Source organism: Ursus arctos, unplaced genomic scaffold (assembly GCF_023065955.2).
Source record: "Ursus arctos isolate Adak ecotype North America unplaced genomic scaffold, UrsArc2.0 scaffold_2, whole genome shotgun sequence".
Lineage (NCBI taxonomy): Eukaryota > Metazoa > Chordata > Mammalia > Carnivora > Ursidae > Ursus > Ursus arctos.
In genome coordinates, this window is record NW_026622874.1 from 88,003,343 (window position 1) to 88,023,299 (window position 19,957).

Below are 19,957 nucleotides of genomic sequence, written 5' to 3' on the forward strand. Positions count from 1 at the left end.
TTAGGAAGAAGAAAGCAAGCAAGCCAGCAAGCAAGCAGGCAAATAGCTCCTCACTGACTGAAACCTGGAGAAAGAGCTAGAGAAATTACATTGAAAGCAGTTGTTTAGGGGCACCTGGGTGGCTCTGTCAGTTAAGCGTCTGACTCATGGTTTCAGCTCAGGTCATGATCCCAGGGTGGTGAGACTGAGCCCCACGTGGGGCTCTCTGCTTAGTGGGGAGTTGGCTTTGCTCCCTCTTCCCCTCCCCCTGCTTGAGCACATGCTCTCATGTTCTCCATCTAAAATAAATTGAATCTTTTTTATTTATTTTTATTTTTTATTTTTTGAATCTTTTTTTAAAAAAGCAGTTGTTTAAAACAAGAATGATTAGATAAAACTGTTTAATATTTTAAAAAACTGTGCTGTTCTCCAAACCATTAGGAGGCCTACTATTGGAAGGAAGGAAGGAAGGAAGGAAGGAAGGAGAAAGAAAGAAAGAATGAAAGAAAGAAAGAAAGAAGAAAGGGAAAAGGAAGGAAAGAAGAAAGAAAAGAAGAGGAAAGAAAGAAAGAAAACAGAACAGCTGCTGGCCAGGATGTGGAGTCACTGGGATCCTGTGCACTGTGGGTGGAAATGTAAAATGGTGCAGCCACTATGGAGAACTCTATGATGGGTTCTAAATAAATATTAAAAATAGAATTACTTTATGATCTAGCAATTCCACTTTAGGTATGTGCCCCAAGAATTCAAAGTGTGGCCTTGAAGAGCTATTTGTCTACACGTGTCTATAGCAGCAAATTCACAACAGTCAAGAGATGGAAGGAACCCAAGTGTCTGCGGACCGATGAATAGGGAAACAACATGTGGTCGATGACGTGCTGTGGAATACCATCCAGCTGAAAAAGGAAGGAAATTCTGACACATGCTACAACTCGGCTTAAACTTGAGGACGTTATACTAAGGGAAATAAGTCAGTCACAAAAAGATAAATACTGTATGAATTCACTTATAAGAGTTGTCTAAAGTATCAAATTCATAGAAACAGGAGGTTGGGTGATTGTGATAGTTGTTGGGTGATTGCCACAGGCTGAGGTGAGGGGGGGAACGGGGAGTTGCTTAATGAGTATAGAGTTTCAGTTTTGCAAGAGGAGAAAGGTCTGGAGATTGGTTGCCCAACGATGCGAGTGTACACTTAAAAAATGGTTAAGATGGTAAGTTTTATGTTGTGTGCATATTACCACAAATAAAAATAAAAAATTCTTAACCAAATATACTAGCAGACCCAATCCAGCAACATATAAAAAAGATTATATACCAGAATCGCACAGGACTAACCCAGAAATGTAAAGTTGGTTTAACATCTGAAAATCAATTAATATAATACATCATACATCAATAAAATAAAGACAAAACCCACATGATCATCTTTTTTTTTTTTAAGATTTTATTTATTTATTCGACAGAGAGAGAGACAGCCAGCGAGAGAGGGAACACAAGCAGGGGGAGTGGGAGAGGAAGAAGCAGGCTCCCAGCAGAGCAGGAGCCCGATGTGGGGCTCGATCCCAGAACGCTGGGATCACGCCCTGAGCTGAAGGCAGACGCTCAACCGCTGTGCCCCCCAGACGCCCCCCACATGATCATCTTAACAGAAGTGCAGAAAGCACTTGGTAATATCCAACACCCCTTCATGACAAAACTGCTCAAAAACCAGGACTCAAAGACAGTGTCCTCCACCTAATGAAAGACTGAATGCTTTACCCCTAAGATAAGGAAAAAGACAAGGAAGTCCATTCTTGCCACTTCTGTTCTACTCACCATTGTTATTCTCATCACTTCTCATCTCATCACTTCTATTCTATTACATCGTACTGTTCTAGCCAGAGCAATTAGGCAAGAAAATAAAATAAAAGCATCCAGATGAGAATGAAAGATGTAAAACTATCTGTAGATGACAGGATATACAAACTCTTGAGGAATTCATTGAAAAAGCCATTAGTACTGGGCTGCCTGTCCAGCACCTGTCCAGTAAGTAGAGCATATGACTCTTTATCTCGAGGTTGTGAGTTCAAGCCCCACATTGGGTGTAGAGCTCACTTTGAAAAAGGAAAAGAAAAAAAAAAAGCCATTAGTACAGCCATTTTATAAGACTGTTGATTTCTTATAAAACTAAACATGCTCTAAGCATATGATCCAGCAGTTATGCTCCTTGGTACTTACCCAAATAAGTTAATAACTTATGTCCACAAAAAACTTGCACACAGACGCGTATAGCAACTTTATTCACAACTGCCAAAGCCTGGAAGGAACCAAGATGTCCTTTAGTAGGTGAACAGATAAATAACACGCGGTACGTTCATACAGTGAAATATTAGCACTAAAAAGACATGAGCTATTAAGCCATGAAAAGACATGTAGTAGCCTTAAATGCATATCACAAAGAGAAAGAAGGCCATCTGAAAAAGCTACACACTGTATGATTCCAACTATATTACATTCTGGAAAAGGCAAAACCATGGAGACAGTAAAAAGATCAGTGGCGGCCAGGGTTTGGGGAGAAGGAATGATAGGTGGAGCACAGAAGATTTTTAGGGTAATGATACTATAATAATTGGTGGATACATGTCATTATGCCTCTACCAAAACCCGCAGAATGTACAAAACCAAAAGTGAGCCCTAATGTAAACGGTGGACTTTGGGTGATAATGATATATCACTGCAGATTCAAATGCACCAATCTGGTATGCGATGCTGATAGTAGGGTGGCTGAGATTGGGGGTGCTGGGATATGGGAACTCTCAGTACTTTCAACTTAACCCTGAATTACTCTAAAAAATAAAATATACTAAAAATGTTTTAAAAAAATAATGAGGGGCGCCTGGGTGGCACAGCGGTTAAGCGTCTGCCTTCGGCTCAGGGCGTGATCCCGCCGTTATGGGATTGAGCCCCACATCGGGCTCCTCCGCTATGAGCCTGCTTCTTCCTCTCCCACTCCCCCTGCTTGTGTTCCCTCTCTCGCTGGCTGTCTCTATCTCGGTCGAATAAATAAATAAAATCTTTAAAAACAAAACAAAACAAAATAATGATTCATGGTATAACATGAACCTTCAAAACAGTATGCCAGATGAAAAAAGCCGGACAAAAGACCACATGTCTTATGATTCCAAGGATATGAAATGTCCAGAATAGGCAAATTGATAGACAGAAAGTAGATTAGTGGTTTCCAGGGGCTGAAGGAGGGGAGAATGGATCCTGATGGCTAAAGGGTTTCCTTCCGGGGTGATGAAAACATTCTGGAGTTAGATTGTGGTGATGGCTGTACAACTCTCTGAATATACTAAAAATCACTGAATTGTATACTTAAAAGGGACGAAGTTTAGGGTGTGTTAATTATATCTCAATAAAGCCGTTAAAAAAACCCAAACACCCAACTATGTTGTAGCTTTAAACAAGGAAAGATGGCTGTGTAAATTATTTAAAAAACAAAACAAAACACCCCAAGTCTTCCCGAGGCATTCTAGAACAGTCCCTCCCTAAGGCTCAGCCCCGTCACTTTACCCCCTCTGTCCTCCATCCCCTCTAAGGCCTTTTGCACGTCTGGGTGGTTTCCGTGGCTGCAGCTCTCGCCCAAGAACTGGTTTAGATACATTGTGAAAAATGAATGAGTGAGCCGCAAAAATGGGCAGAGCGAGCGCCCCCACGTGGCCTTAGGTCTCCGGCATCCCAACCGGCACGAGGCCTTCTGAGCCTCAGAATTCTCCACTCCCGCATGAAAAAATACACAACCGCCGCGGCGAGCCTCCTCGGCTCGGGTCCAGGTTCTGCGCTCCAGATGCGGAGCGGGGCTGCAGGCGGCGCTTTGGGCTCTTCCAGTCCCCAGATCCTGGATGCTCCAACCCCAGGGCCACTGTCTTTTCCGGGCTGAGGAGACACGGCCCCACTGGGCCCGGAGTCTGAGCTGGCCCGGATTCGGCTTCGTGTGGGGGCCAAGCTCTGGCCGGAACGGAGGAATCACGGCATCGTGGGTCACTCTGGTAGGCAGAGTGGACGACGGTACCGGAAAATGCCCCAAGAGAATATGGCGGCGACCTGCCTTCACAACCGTCGTTCAGATGCACTCGGAAGCTTGTTATTCGTTCCGGTTGACCTTATCTGTCAGGAGTCAGCTCCCAACGCTCCGCTCCGGCTCATATAATTCCTAGGCCCTTATTGGCGCTGGCGGAGAGCGGCTAGAGGACGTTGCCCCTGGCAGCGCCCACTGATTGGACCATTCCATCACTGGAACAACTAGGTCTGCGCTGGTTGGTCCCTGGGGCCAGGCTCTAGGACGCTGTTGCTAGGTAACGCCTGACCGGGGGCCAGTTCACACGCGCGGGACGAAGCGCCGCGCGGAGGTTACTGCACAGCGAGCCCGCACTGATCCCCGCCTTCTGCCCGAGTGCGCTTCGGCTCCTGCTGTGCCCCTGACCCCCGGGCCTCCGGGAGTGCTTCCTGGCTGCAAAATGAACCGCGTTCCTTCTTGGGAAAGCCAGTTCTAGGGAGCCAAGCACATTTAGGGGATTTCTTCATTATCCCGGGTGGCGCAACAGCCTTCTTGAGAATTATCGAACTCTGAGCAACGCTCCTCGTGAGGGTATGGAGCGTGGTCCCTGTTTAAGAAGAACATTGCGACTGGCTCGCTGGTACTCAGGGCTATCTGGCTCCAAGTCCAGTGCTCTTTCTAGTGACATAATCACTAGAGCTTTCCGTCCTGAGCCGTCGCAGCCGTTAAGCCGTTCACACACACTCCTGGGATAGAAGTCCTGGCCACCAGTTGGACTTCAGTGGCTTACAGAAGCGCCCTCTTCCCTTTTACCCACCACTCTGAAGGCTGATGGGCAAAGGCAGAAACTTATTCTTTGTTGTTCATGAACATCTAATAATTGTAGTGTAATGACCAAACAACCTACACGATTTGCTAGGAACTGCAAAAACACTCCAGTACGTTATCTCATTTAATCCCCGAAACAACCCCACGAAGCTGATCATTTCACTTTCTGAACGGGGCACTCAAACTCAATTCAGTAAGATAGCCTCCTCTGTAACACTGCCAAATTAAGGTGCCAGCATTAGAATCCAATGTATCCGACTTTGAAGCCCATTTACTCTAACCATTGTGCTATACAGCTACTCCTAAGCACAGCAATTGTCCAAAAATATCAAAGGAATTGGGGTCCCGGGGATGACTCAGTCGGTTAAGCCTCCAACTCTTGCTTTCAGCTCAACTCATGATCTCAGGGTTGTGCGATCAAGTCCCACGTCAGGCTCCAGGCTCAGTGAGGAGTCAGCTTGAGATTCTTTCCCCCTTCTTTTTCCTCCCCCTCTGTGACTCCCCCTGCTCATGCTCTCTCTCTCACTCTCTCTCAGATAAATAAATAAAATATTTTTTTAAAAAATCAAAGGAATGAAACATTTTTTTTCTTTGCTTTCCCCTTGCTCCTGTGTCCCACCCCCACCTAAGAAAGAGATGGTCCTTCTACTTCAAGAGGTTTGCAATGGACCCTCATTCCGTAGTTCACTCCCATTACAGATATGAGACACCGGACCTGTGATGAGCTCCTAATTCAGTGGGAAGAGCTCAGGAGAAAGAGGAACTTCTCTTGAGCCCTGGCTTTACCTCTTGGCAGCTGTGTAATGTAAGCAAGTTACTTTACCTTGCCAGTGTAGGTTTCTTTGTAAAACTGGGGTCATGCCATCTGTCTCACAGACATGTCATTGAGGTTAAATAAGCTAACTGTGTAAAGTTTGGGGCCTGGTAGGCAGTTAATTCAAGAGCGTTATTATCTGAGGGAGATGGAACTTGCCAACAAGAGAGATGCTTCCTACCATCTCCTACTATCTTGAAGCAGTGAGAAATGTCATGTGTTTATATTTTTTATTCTTGGAGAAGCCTTGAAGGTTGGAGGTATGGCCTTTGCCCCATCTGCTTCAGAGTCCCATCACTTAGCTATTTAAGTATCTCCCAAACCCATATCCTTGGTGCCCCCTCCCTCTCCCAGGCTCAACTAACCTAGACTTCTGGAAGCTATCTGGATAGTGTTTGCAATGCCCTCAGGTGAATCCGGATCGAAGAACTGAGACCCCAGTTCTTTTTGCTACTTCTTAACATGTTTCTGGATTTTTTTTCTACTACTGAGGGTGATTCTGTTGATGCTTAATCAGAGCTAATAGATGGAAAAATACTTCAGGCCCTTGGGAAAGGTGTGAGGTCACTTCCCACTTTTTCATTCAGGTGATGTCCTTGTAAGAGCTCAAAAGGGCCCAGCACTTCCTGTACCAGTAGTGAGAAATTTCTGGGTACTCTTCTGTGGCTAATCAGTTCTTAGGCCCTAGAGAAGCAACAGTCACATTCAGGAAAGAGGCAAGGCCATGCACCTTGGTGCAAATCCAACGTAGAGAGTTTCCAGAAGGCCCAGTTACAGTCAAGGCAACGTATCTGATTCCAGGGTTTAAAGTGGGGGATTAACACAGACTTGGATGCAGACTGTAAGTCCCAAGATGTCAGGGCATCGTGACTGCCATGCCATGGTCCTCAGTCTCAGGGTGAGGCCCCTGCTCTGGCACTGATATTTCTATCTCCCAAGGTTTCTTGGCTTTTCATCCCTTCCTTCTGCATCCCCTTCCTCTTATTTTCTGCTGGAAAATAGGGAGAATCTCAGAACTTCGTCTGTAACCATTTTTGGTCATGAAGGCAGTGGGCAACTTCAAAGACTTGAGTCAGAGCTCCCCTGGAGAGTTGATTAAGAGAGGTGCCCAAGTCCCCACAGTTGGCTCACAGTCCTATAGAATCTTGGGACCATTAAGCCCTCATCAAGAGCCCATCTTGTCTATGAGGATTGACAGAATGCCTCGGTCTGGGCATTATTCTCCACCTGGGAAGGTAGACTCCCCCTCAACACTCCTTTCCAATAATAGGAACCCCCTAGGGACTCTCTAGGATTAGCTCAGGAAAAGGCAAGGGTCCTGAGATACCCTATAGAGAAACTACTTCGATATCCTTTACATTTTAGGTTTCTAAAGGCCCAAGATTAGTAACACATGAGTATTCAGAAAAGTGTAGCTGGAAATCTAAAAAAAAAAAAAAGGAAGAAGAAGAAGAAGAAGAACCTACTAGATTGTAACCTCTTTTTAGTGAATGGCATATTAAAATCCTGATCTTCACCTTAAAGTGATCATGAACATCGACTGACCTCATACAACTCTACCACCGCAACCAAAGAAAATGTACCCTGAGCTCCAACACTTCGTTCATCTTTGGGACCCTTTCCAAAGAGTTTATGTTTCCTTGTGAATTCACATTTATAAAGCATTCTGATCCTATGCTCCCTATTAGCAAGGGACTAAGATTCTCTGCCTTAAGTTTCTTTTTTTTTTTTTTTAAGATTTTATTTATTTATTCGACAGAGAGAGAGACAGCCAGCGACAGAGGGAACACAAGCAGGGGGAGTGGGAGAGGAAGCAGCAGGCTCCTAGCAGAGGAGCCCGATGTGGGACTCGATTCCTGAACGCCGGGATCATGCCTTGAGCCGAAGGCAGACGCTTAAAGACTGCACCACCCAGGCGCCCCTCTGCCTTAATTTTCTTACCTATTAAATGTGGATAATCATTTCATTTTCTTATGGATGTTGTGAAGATTAAATGAAGATTAAATTTCTCTTCCCCAGTTCCCAGTTGGGACCCTCTCTCTCTCTATCATTCATCGGAGAAAAGATGTGTGGAGAAAGAATAGTCAAGGGTTCTTTTTAGAAACTTATTGTTATATTCCCCCAACCTAGAAGCAGCTTGGTACCACTTGTAATCTGAGAAAATGGAACTAACCTAGGAAATGTCCTGAAATTGTACCAGATGGTTCCTTTAGAGGGAGATCTTTGCAAGGGATGGGTCCTCGAGGCTTTCCAAGAAGTCTGACTTCAGGCATACATTGATCCCCTCAACTCAACTGACTTCTCTGGGACGTGCCTTATCTTTGGGATCCGGAGCTTCAGAGGGCCACAGATCTTCACTTTTTGTCCCACCCAAGAAACAAAGGTCCTCTCAGATCCTAGGGAAGAAGAAATGAGTCACAGATGGTATAGGAGTCCCAGAGGAAGTGTGTGTGTTGGGGGAGAGGTGGTGGTGGGGGTAGGAGTCCTGCGAGGCCCCAACTAGGCATTATTGGAACCATTTTAACATTAAACACACACACACACACACACACACACACACACACACACAAGCTGGAGGCTCGGAGAAATTAAGTGGTTTGCCCAAGCCCACACCACATGTAAGAGGAAGAATCAGACCAGAATTCAAGTCTGTTTGGTATCAGTGCCCAAGCACTTAACCACTTGGAGGCACTGAGTATGTTGCCTCTGTGATCCACAGCTTCAGGGCCTCAGAAGCAAAGCCTAGGGGGGTGGGCGCAGACGGTCTTTGGCCCGAAGGCCTTATTTTCAGGAAACTCTGAAATATAAACTTCTTTTTTTTTTTAATTAAGATTTTATTTATTTATTTGAGAGAGCGCGAGCGAGAGAGCAGAGCAGGAGTAGGGGTAGGGGCAGGGGCAGAGGGAGAGGAAACAGACTCCCCGCTGAGCAGGGAACCCAATGCGTGACTTGGTCCCAGGTCACTGGGATCATGACCTGAGCCGAAGGCAGCCGCTTAAATGACTGAGCCACCCAGGCGCCCCTGAAATGTAAACTTTTGATTTTAGTTTCTAACAAGTAGTCTGGACCCAGAAACCATTACTAGACCTTACCTTATGTATTATTTTTCTCTTATAGTTATTTCGTGAATAGCACAATTACATTGCAGTGTATTTTCGTGTTAAGAGCATCAGTGCGCTAAATGCATTTAAGATACACCACTGCTGTACTTTTTGTTCCGTTTTGTTTTGTTTTAGTCCCTCCCCTTCCCATTTAAAAACTACGACAGCTTGGGAGGGGGTGGGTATGTAGGGCTAGAACTTCTGCCTACTTTTTAATTAGACCCACGTCGGCCTGGGGCAGCGCTCCCAGGACGCCTCCTTGCCGCCCAGGGATCCTCCCCATTCGGAGCCCCAGGCCGCCCCTTAAGTTTATGAGCCACTGGAGGACCTCTCATTTTGGATCCGTACCCTGAGAAAGTACCGTAGAAAACCTGGCGACGCCAGCTTCACCGCCGCTTCCCCCAAAGCCGTGTGATGAGGTTAGGTCAAGTTCACCCTACTCGCTAGGTCAAGTTCACCTTACTGAAAACAAGCACAACTGGTGCTCCAGGGTCCCCGCTGCCCTGGGTGCTGGGGCAACCGGCTCCCGGGGCCACTCGAGCTGGGGGTGGGTGGTGGGGGGGGCCGTTCCGCGATCGCGCTCGCTGATAGGCCATTTCCAGTAGAAAGCCGGAACGAACTGCGCGGTGATTGGACCTCGGGGGGGGGGGGGCGGGAAAGTTTGAACGGCGCTTGCGCGGAGTGACCTGGCTCGGCTCCGCTCAGGAGCCTAGCTGGGCGAGTGATCGCGGTGCCTGGAGGTAAAGGCGGCCTGTGGCTGCTCTCACTTGCAATGCAGCGGCCAGAGGGACGGGGGGAGAACCCAGGCGGCTCTCCCTGCGGAGCTCGGGATTAGCTCCTCCCGGCGCGGCTTCTGTGCCGGCGGGGCTGGTGGATGGAGCACAGCAGACTTCCCACTGCCGAGCTCAAGATAGCAGCTCTATGCAGAGAATCCGAAATCCGTGTGCGCATTTAGGCTTTACATATCCTCCACAGCGGTCAGTTTTCTCCTGTAAACTAGGGGTGTTGATCCCCAAAGATCATTGTAAAAAGAATCCCACGAAGAGAAAGAAGTCCTTGTGAAAGTCAAATAAAAATGCGTGAAGGTAATGGACGCATAGGATGGCCTGGGAGAGGGTGGGAAAGCGTAGGATACATAGCACGGTAATAATTAGATCACTTTGGCTCTAGTGCAGAGTACTTGAGGGAAGGTTTTTGCAAATGTCCCCAGAAATGTTCAAGTCCTAATCCCCAACAGCTCAGAATGCGACCTTATTTGAAAAGAGGGTCTCTGTAAATGTAATCCTGTTAAGATGAGATCACACCCTAATCTAATAGAACTGGTGTCTTTATTTTTATTTATTTGTTTATTTGTTTGTTTATTTTTAAATATTTTATTTATTTATTTGACAGAGAGAGAGCCAGTGAGAGAGGGAACACAAGCAGGGGGAGTGGGAGAGGAAGAAGCAGGCTCCCATCGGAGGAGCCCGATGTGGGGCTCGATCCCACAACGCCGGGATCACGCCCAGAGCCGAAGGCAGACGCTTAACGACTGAGCCACCCAGGCGCCCCTAATTATTTAACGTAAGCTCTATGCCCAACTTGGGGCTTGAATTCACGACCCCAAGATCAAGAGAGGCATATTCTACCGACTGAGCCAGCCAAGTGCCCCAGTGGCTGGTGTCCTTATAAGAAGGGAAAGCAGACATCCAACCACAGACTCAAGGAGAATGCCATGTGACGACAGGACAGAGATTGGCTGCAGGCCAAGGAATGCCTAGGATTGGTGGCCACCATCAGAAGGTAGGAAGAAGCAAAGAAGCGTTCTGCTCAGAGTCTCAGAGGAAATGTGGCCCAGCTGACACCTCGATTTTAGACTTCTAGCTTCCAGAACTGTGAGAGAATAAATTTCTGTTGTTTGAAGCCACCCAGTTCATGGTACTTTGTTACAGCAGGCCTCGGAAACTAATGCACTTAGCATATGGTAGGCATTAATACGGGGTCATTTCCTCCCTTTCCTTGAAACAAGAATTTTGGTCCTTCCACTGTAGGTGGCAGGGAGGTATTAAATGTTCTTGAGCAAGGGAGTTATATGGTTTTTAAGATTTGGAAGAGGAGAACCTGGAGGTGAGAAGAGGCTTTTGCTTTAGTTCATCCACATCAGAGTAAACAAGGGTCTTAATTCGTGGAGGAGGAGTAGAAATGCACAGGAGTGTCCTTTCCAGAACCTTCTGTGGTCTGCTGTGTTCTAAAAGAATAGCATGGTCTCAGACTGTTCTATTCCCAGAAAATTATTTATTTACTTTTTATTTTTTAAAAGTTTTATTTACTTAAGTCATTTTTTAAAAAAGATTTTATTTATTTATTTGACAGAGAGGGAGACAGCCAGCGAGAGAGGGAACACAAGCAGGGGGAGTGGGAGAGGAAGAAGCAGCCTCCTAGCAGAGGAGCCCGATGTGGGACTCAATCCTGGAACGCCGGGATCACGCCCTGAGCCGTGGGACTCAATCCTGGAACGCCGGGATCACGCCCTGAGCCGAAGGCAGATACTTAACGACTGCGCCACCCAGGCGCCCCTACTTAAGTCATTTCTATACCCTGCAAGGGGCTCGAATTCATGACCCCGAGATCAAGAGTCGCATGCTCTTCCGATCGAGCCAGCCACATGCCACAAGAGAAAATTCTTACAGCTCCCAATCCAGGAATCCAATCTCTTGAAATTAGTCTGAGGAAGCTAAGGGTTGGTTCCAGATCCCATTTCATGCTTTTCTCCAACTTAATTTGTTTAAAGCTCTGCTCCCTCCTTCCTTCCTTCCTTCCTTCCTTCCTTCCTTCCTTCCTTCCTTCCTTCCTTCCTTCCACAAACATCCTCTTTCTCTCTTCAGAAGGGGAAAGATCAATACTCTGTCCTTTCCAAGACCCTCCAGGGATGAAGAATGGTGATGGAGTACGCCTTTGCTTTCTCTCTTCCCAGTTTCCCTGCAGCCTTACTTTCTCCGATTCTTTCTCTCTGCTTTTGACCATGTTGTTCCATATTTGCCTGGTCACGTTCTTGTTACTAGCTACCAGACCGCATCTACTTTTTCATCACCTGTCTCACCTAGGACTCATAGTTGTGCACAAGCACGCACAACACACTGCACCTGGGTTTTGTCACGCGATTCCATTAAAACAATTCTCTCCCAAGTCCTGCCAACCTCCTCATTAAAACACGAGGCCCCTTGCTTTCATTGGCTTCTGAACCCCTTTTTCTTTTGTTGGTTTTACTTTTCTGGCTTTTCTTTTGCCACAGCATTCATTCATTCATTCATTCATTCATTCATTCATTCATTTTTAAGTAGCCTCCTCACCCAGTGTGGAGCCCAACAGAGGGCTTAAACTCACAACCCTGAGATCACGATGAGCTGAGATCAAGAGTCCGACGCTTAGCTAAATGACCCACCAGGCACCCCACAGCCCTCATCTTGATTTATTTAGTTTAAATTTTTTTAAGTTTATTTATTTATTTATTAAGTAATCTCTGCACCCAACATGGGGCTCGAACTCATGACCCAGAGATCAAGAGTCACATGCTCTTTCGACTGAGCTAGCCAGGTGCCCCTGACCATCTCATTTTTTTTTTAAGATTTTATTTATTTATTTGACAGAGACAGCCAGCGAGACAGGGAACACAAGCAGGGGAAGTGGGAGAGGAAGAAGCAGACCCCCGCTGAGCAGGGAGCCCAATGTGGGGCTTGATCCCAGGACCCTGGGATCACGCCCTGAGCCGAAGGCAGACGCTTAACGACTGCGCCACCCAGGTGCCCCAGACAATCCTCATTTTTAAAGTGCCTTTCCCCAAGGTTCAGGCATCAACCCCTTTCCCTTGGTTTCATTGGTCATTCTATTCTCTAGGCCAGTGATCCCCAACTGGGAAGTGGGGGTGATCTCCGTTCCCCAGGAACACTTGGCAATGTCTAGAGACATTTTTCGGTTTTGAGGAGGGAGGGGAGTGACAGGGAGAGGACAGGGAGGGGACATGTGTGCTGCTGACATCTAGTGGGTAGAGGTTAGGGCTATTTCTACTAAACATCTTACCTTGCTCCTCACAACGAGGAAGAATCTGGTCCAAACTATTAATAGTGCAGAGGTTGAGAAATCCTCCTCTCGGCCTCCACAGCTAACTGACTGCTTGTTACTTTTCCTAGATATTTTAATTGACTGTTCAACTACGCTTCACTCCTGTTACTGGCATACCAGACCTACTGTTCCTTTATCTGACCCCTTCTTTTTCATGGCTTTCCACTGCCAATCCTGAGAGTCTGTTATATACTAGACGCTTAAGATAAATCATTGAAGGGGCGCCTGGGTGGCTCAGTCGGTTAAACGTTGGACTCTTGGCTTCGGCTCAGGTCATGATCTCAGGGTTGTGAGATTGAGCCCTGCTTTGGGTTCCGTGCTCAGTGTGGAGTCTGCTTGAGATTCTCTCTCTCCCTCGCCATCGGCCCCTCCCTCTGCTTGCTCTCTCTCTCTCTCTCTCAAATAAATAAATAAAATCTAAAAAAAAAAAAAAAGATAAACCAGTGAAAAAATAGGCAAAGATCCTCTACTCAAGGAGTTTACACTGCAAGGGGGAGAGTATAGACAATTTCCAATAAACAGAACACGTACTCCCAGATGATTGCTTTCCCCTCGCTTTCTTTTCCACTCCCATCATTCCGCCTGTGTGTAATACACTGCCTCAAATTTTTGTAGCTTAAACAACAAACAGTTATGATCTCAGTTTCCACGTGTCAGGAATTTGGGAGAGGCTTCGCTGGATGGCTGCAGGTCAGGGTCTCTCATGTGGTGGCAGGCAAGATGTTGGCCTGGTCTGCAGCCTTTTTGAAGGCTTGACGGGGCCTGAAGGATTTGCTTCCAAGTTCACTGACGTGGCTGTTGGCAGGAGGCCTCAGTTTCTCCCATGTGGGTCTCTTTATAGGCTTCCATAGAGCTACTTACAACATGTCAGCTGGCTTCCCCCAGAGCAAGTGATCCAGGATAGAAAGAGTAAAAGAGGGTGTCATTTTATGACCTGGTCCCCAAAGTCATGCACTGTCCGTTCTGCTTTCTTCCATTTATTAGATTCGAGGCACCAGGTCCAGCTCATACTCAAGAGGAAGGAATTAGGTTCCAACTCTGAGGAGAGAAGATTCTAAGAACCAATGGATATACTTGTAAAACCACCACACCTCCCTCCCTATTATATCTAGGGATATAATAACTTGTCCCCCATATATACCTACTCCCAAACTCATCCTGCACAAGACTTGCTAAATCTTCCTAAAACATCATCTTAATTTTGTCTTGTCCTTCCTCAAAAATCTCCACCAAAAAATACATGTGCCGGGGCACCTGGGTGGCACAGCGGTTGAGCGTCTGCCTTCGGCTCAGGGCATGATCCCGGCGTTACGGGATCGAGCCCCACATCAGGCTCCTCCGCTGTGAGCCTGCTTCTTCCTCTCCCACTCCCCCTGCTTGTGTTCCCTCTCTCGCTGGCTGTCTCTATCTTGTCGAATAAATAAATAAAATCTTAAAAAAAAAATACATGTGCTAAGTGACACGTATATAAAGGTTATCAGTGAAGCATTGCTTATAGTACTGAAACGTAGGAAACAAGTTAAATCCCATCAATAGGAGAGTGATTAAAGAAACTGTGGTATATCCGCAAAATGGCCGACGAGGCAGCTGTTGAGAATAACACAGAAGTGCCCTACGCACTGCCAAGGAGAAAGCTTCTGGATGTCTGGGTGAAGACCAGAACAGCGTGTGCAGTATGCTTCCTCTTACATAAACGAGGCAGAGGGAAGAACAGTAGATAAGGATATTTGCTTTTATTTATTTTTTTTAAGATTTTTTATTTATTTATGTGACAGAGAGCCAGCGAGAGAGGGAACACAAACAGGGGAGTGGGAGAGGAAGCAGCAGGCTCCCAGCGGAGGAGCCCGATGTGGGACTCGATCCAGGAACGCCGGGATCATGCCCTGAGCTGAAGGCAGACGCTTAAAGACTGCGTTACCCAGGCGCCCCAGGATATTTGCTTTTATATGCACAAAGAAACTCTGGACGATAGATAAGAATCTAATAAGAATGATTTCCTATAGGGGGCCAGGACTGACTAGAAACGTATTTTAAAAATATAAACCATGTGAATGTACTACCTATTAAGAAGTGAATTTTAGGGGTGCCTGGGTGGCTCAGTCAGTGCCTTCAGCTGAGGTCATGGGGTCCTGGGATCAAGCCCCGAGTAGGGCTCCCTGCACAGCAGGGAGTCTGCTTCTCCCTCTCCCTCTGCCTCTCCCCAGCCCCACTTGCTCACACTCTCTCTCTCTCTCTGGGTGTGTGTCAAATAAGTAAATAAAATCTTAAAAAAGAAGTGAATTTTATTTATTTATTTTTAACGATTTTATTTATTTATTTGAGAAAGAGTGCACGCACAAGCCAGGGGTGGAACAGAGGGGATTTTAAAGTCAGTAGTTTCTTATTAGCGGCAAGCATCCACTCACTCGTTTGTCCGCCAACCCACTTAACAAATCGTTACGGATTCCAGCCTGTTAGTCCCCACCTTTTCCCCCACTACGTTTTCCCTCCAGCTAAGCTGGACTTCACTGAGCTCTAAATAATCTTCACCTCCCGCTTCTTTGAGCATCCTCTCCCTAGTTACTGATCTTTATGCCCTAGTTCTGTGGCCCTAAACCAGAGGCTCTCAACAGGGGACAGTGCTACCCACTAGGGAGTATTCTGTGAATTTGTGGGGATATTTTTTGGGTCACAGTGATGGAGGACCTATTGGCATTTAATGCGTGGACTCAGGGATACCAGTTGTCTAACACAGTACCAGACAGCCTTGTTCAATGAAAAAATATGTCCCTTGTCCTCCACCATTTCCGGAATGGTCCATGGACATTCATGTAGGTCAAAACACATTTGGGGGGTGCCTGGATAGCGCAGTCGTTAAGCATCTGCCTTCGGCTCAGGGCGTGATCCCGGCGTTCCGGGATCGAGCCCCACATCAGGCTCCTCCGCTGGGAGCCTGCTTCTTCCTCTCCCACTCCCCCTGCTTGTGTTCCCTCTCTCGCTGGCTGTCTCTCTGTCACATAAATAAATAAAATCTAAAAAAAAAATACATTTATAATTATCCAAGTGCAGAACCTAAATCCATTTTATATATAAACACACATTTATAAGTATAGTTTTAGTCCTGGGGTACCTGGCTGGTTCAGTCGGAAGAGTGTGTAACTTTTGATCTTGGGGTCATGAGTTTAAACCCCACATGGGGTGTAGGGACTACTTAAATAAAACTTTTTAAAAACTCTTTAAAAAAAGTACAGTTTTTTTCCCCAAGATTTTATTTATCTTGAGAGAGAGAGAGCACGAGCTGGGTATGGAGCAGAGGGAGAAGCAGACTCCCCGCTGATCAGGGAGCCCTACGTGGGGCTCGATCCCAGAACCCTGGGATCATGACCTGAGCTGAAGGCAGATGCTTAACAGACTGAGCCACCCAGGCGCCCCAAAATGAGTACAGTTTTAATTCTCACTTTTCTGGAGAGGCAGACACCTGTATATATCAAGGAAAGATTGTATTTTGTTTTGTTTGGAATTTCACCAAGAATTGTTTGCCATTTTGGGTAATCAGGGCACAGATGGGCACACTTGAATTTGAGTCACCAATGCAACCCATCTGTGACAGTCTGAGCTTGTAGCCGCTGAAGTCATAGAAATCCTGTATGTAGATGCAAGCAGATGATGCTTCATTAGGACCACTTCACTAAATCTTATGACAAAGCCCTCCCCAAGCATTGACATATTGAGAGGTACATTATTTAATTTTTAAAGAATAATACAGAAAAGGGCGCAATTCCTAAGTGTAAGCTCAATGAATTTTCACAAAGTGAATATACCCACATAACCAGTACCCAGATCAAGAAACCAAAACATTTCTAGCACCCTAGACCCTACCATGTACCTTCCAGTCACTGTCCTGCCCAAAGTAACCACTAGTCTGATTTCTAGCACTATAGTTTTGCCTCTTTTAAATACACACACACTAAAGATTTATTTATTTATTTATTTATTTATTTATTTATTTATTTAAGAGCCTCAAGCTGGGGAAAGAGCAGTGAGGGAGAGAGGGGGACAAGCAGACTCCATGCTGAGTGCAGAGCCGGACATGGGGCTTGATCCCAGGACCCTAAGATCATGACCTGAGCCAAAACCAAGAGTTAGATAATTTAACTGATTGAGCCACCCAGGCACCCCTTAAATATATATTTTTAAGTTTATTATTATTTTTAAAAAGATTTTATTTATTTATTTATTTATTTGACAGGGAGAGACAGCCAGCAAGAGAGGGAACACAAGCAGAGGGAGTGGGAGAGGAAGAAGCAGGCTCCCAGCAGAGCAGGGAGCCTGATGCGGGGCTCGATCCCAGGACTCTGGGATCACTCCCTGAGCCGAAGGCAGATGCTTAATGACTGAGCCACCCAGGCGCCTCTATTATTTTTTTTATTAATCTCTACAACCCCAAGGTTAAGAGTCACAAGCTCCTCTGCATGAGCCAGCCAGGCACCCGTAGTTTTGCCTCTTTTTAAATGGAATCATGCTCTCTATATACATATATGCACATATGCTGTATATATGCTCTTTCGTGTCTGGATTCTTTTCCTTCTAAAATTCATATCGTTGCCTGTAATTGTAATTTTTTTTCTAAATTATGTATAGCACACTATTTACTATTGGATACATATTTTAAAATAAATGACTTTGTCTTTTATAGTGAGGGTTATATTGAGTTTTCAAAAGTAGCACTATAGGGGCGCCTGGGTGGCTCAGCTGGTTAAGTGTCTGCCTTCAGCTCATGTCATGATCCCAGGGTCCTGGGATGGAGCCCTGCATCAGGCCGCCCGCTCCGCAGGGAGGCTGCTTCTCCCTCTCTCTCTCAAATAAATAAAAATCTTTTAAAAGAAAAGAAAAGAAAATTATCACTGTAAATGTGTTACTTCTCTATTCATTCATCGTAGTAAAAAGAACATTCAGAATATTCTTTTTTTTTTTTAAAGATTTTATTTATTTATTTAACAGAGACAGAGACAGCCAGCGAGAGAGGGAACACAAGCAGGGGGAGTGGGAGAGGAAGAAGCAGGCTCCTAGTGGAGGAGCCTGATGTGGGGCTCGATCCCATAACGCCAGGATCACACCCTGAGCCGAAGGCAGACGCTTAACCGCTGTGCCACCCAGGCGCCCCTCAGAATATTCTAAAAGGTGCGCAGTAGTTCTGATAGGCTGCTGACCAAATTGTTTGCAGCCTCCTGAGTTTGTCCTCTGCTCTTCGCTCAGTTGAGGTAATCCAGCCACCATCTCCCTTTCTGACCCGCTTTCCTTCAATTCTCAGATGATTCCTCACTTTCTCAGAGAGTCTCCTCCAGCTTTGCTTCTGTGCTCTTTCAGGAACCTGTTCACACGTTGAGTTTAGCATTTATCTCACTGTGCACTGTGTCTATTTACTTGTCTCTCTCTCTGAGGAAAAGGACTCTCACTGTCTCGTTCACCATGGTAGCATTTGTGTCTGGTATGTACTTGGAATTCAACCAATGTGTTGAGCAAATAAATGGACACCTTAGCCCATATTTAGAGCCTTCTCCACGAGCCAGGGCCCTTGCTGTCCCCTATCCAGGCCTCTTTCTCTGCAGGAAAGATCATGGAGGTGTGAATCTGTGTGTGTGTGTGTGTGTGTGTGTGTGTGTGTGACCTCCCTGCCCCAACATTGTCACGCTAGCCTTGAATACCTGAGTGCTGTCTAGAGCTGACCTCCACCTGAAACCAGAGGATGCCAGGGATTGCCTTTAGACAACATGGCGGCTGTGCAGCTCAACTTCCTCCATTCCAGCTGAGCCAGCTGTTCTCACAGGCACCATCTGTGCTCATTTTCTTCCTTTCTTTCCTTCTTTTCTCTCCTCAAGCGTGAAAGGAGCATTCAACATCCCTTTATGGAATATGTCTGCAATGCAGACTTTAAGCCTCTCTTGAAAATGGCCTGCTCTCTGAAATAACTGCATGTAATTACAGTAGGGACTTTCAGATGTTCTGTTTTATTTAATGCTGAAACACTAGTATTTTTGTTGGTGACGGTATACCCTGCATCCAGTCAGGAGAGGGAAAGTACACAGTAATTTGAACAAGGACAAGTTTATTCTACAGAATTATTGGGGCAGGGACACCTGGGTGGCTCAGTTGGTTAAGCGTCTGCCTTTCACTCAGGTCATGATCCCACGGCCCCGGGATCGAGTCCCGTGCCGGGTCTCTCTGCTCAGTGAGGAGTCCGCTTCTCCCTCTCCCTCTGCCCCTCCCCGCAATCGTGCTCTGTCTTGTTCTCTATCTCAAATACATAAATAAAGTTAAAAAAAAAAAGAATTACTGGAGCACTTGGCTGGCTCAGTTGGTGGAGTATGCGACTTTTGATCTCAGGGTTGTGGGTTTGAGCCCTGCGTTGGGTGGGGAGCTTGCTTAAAAATAACATCTTAAAAAAAAAAAAAAGAATTATCCCCTATAACAGGGAAGTAGAGAAATGAGGGATTGGCATGCGTGTTAGTTTCCCAGGGCTGCCATAACAAACTAGGTGCCTTAGGACAACACAAGTCTATTCTCTCATGGTTCTGGAGACTGGAAATCCTAAATCAAGGCATCGGCAGGGCCGTACTCCCTCTGAGATCCTAGGTAATAACCTCCCTTGCCTCTTCCTGGCTTCTGACGATTGTTAGCAATCTCAGGCGTTCCTCGGTTTGGAGATGCCTCACTCCGGTCTCTGCCTCTGTTGCCACATGTCATCTTCCTGTGTCTCTGTGCACGTCTTCATATGGCGTTCTCCTTTCTATCTGTGTCCAAATTTCCCTCTTCATACAAGGACACCAGTCCCCGGATTAGAATCTACCTTAATCCAGTCATGACCTCACCTGTATCCTCAAAGAATCTATTTCCAAATAAGGTCACAGTTACAGGAACTGGGGGTTAGGATTTGAACATATACTTGAGGCGGGGGAACACAATTCTGCCCCCTACAGATAATAGGAAGTAAAGATTCTGAAGAATGCAGGAGTAGCAGATTTAAGAAGTCACTACCTCCGCTGGGGATACAGCGCCCAAGGAATAGCCTCTACCTGGGCCTCCCTGGGGTGAGATCCAGAACTTTTTGGAGACAGCACA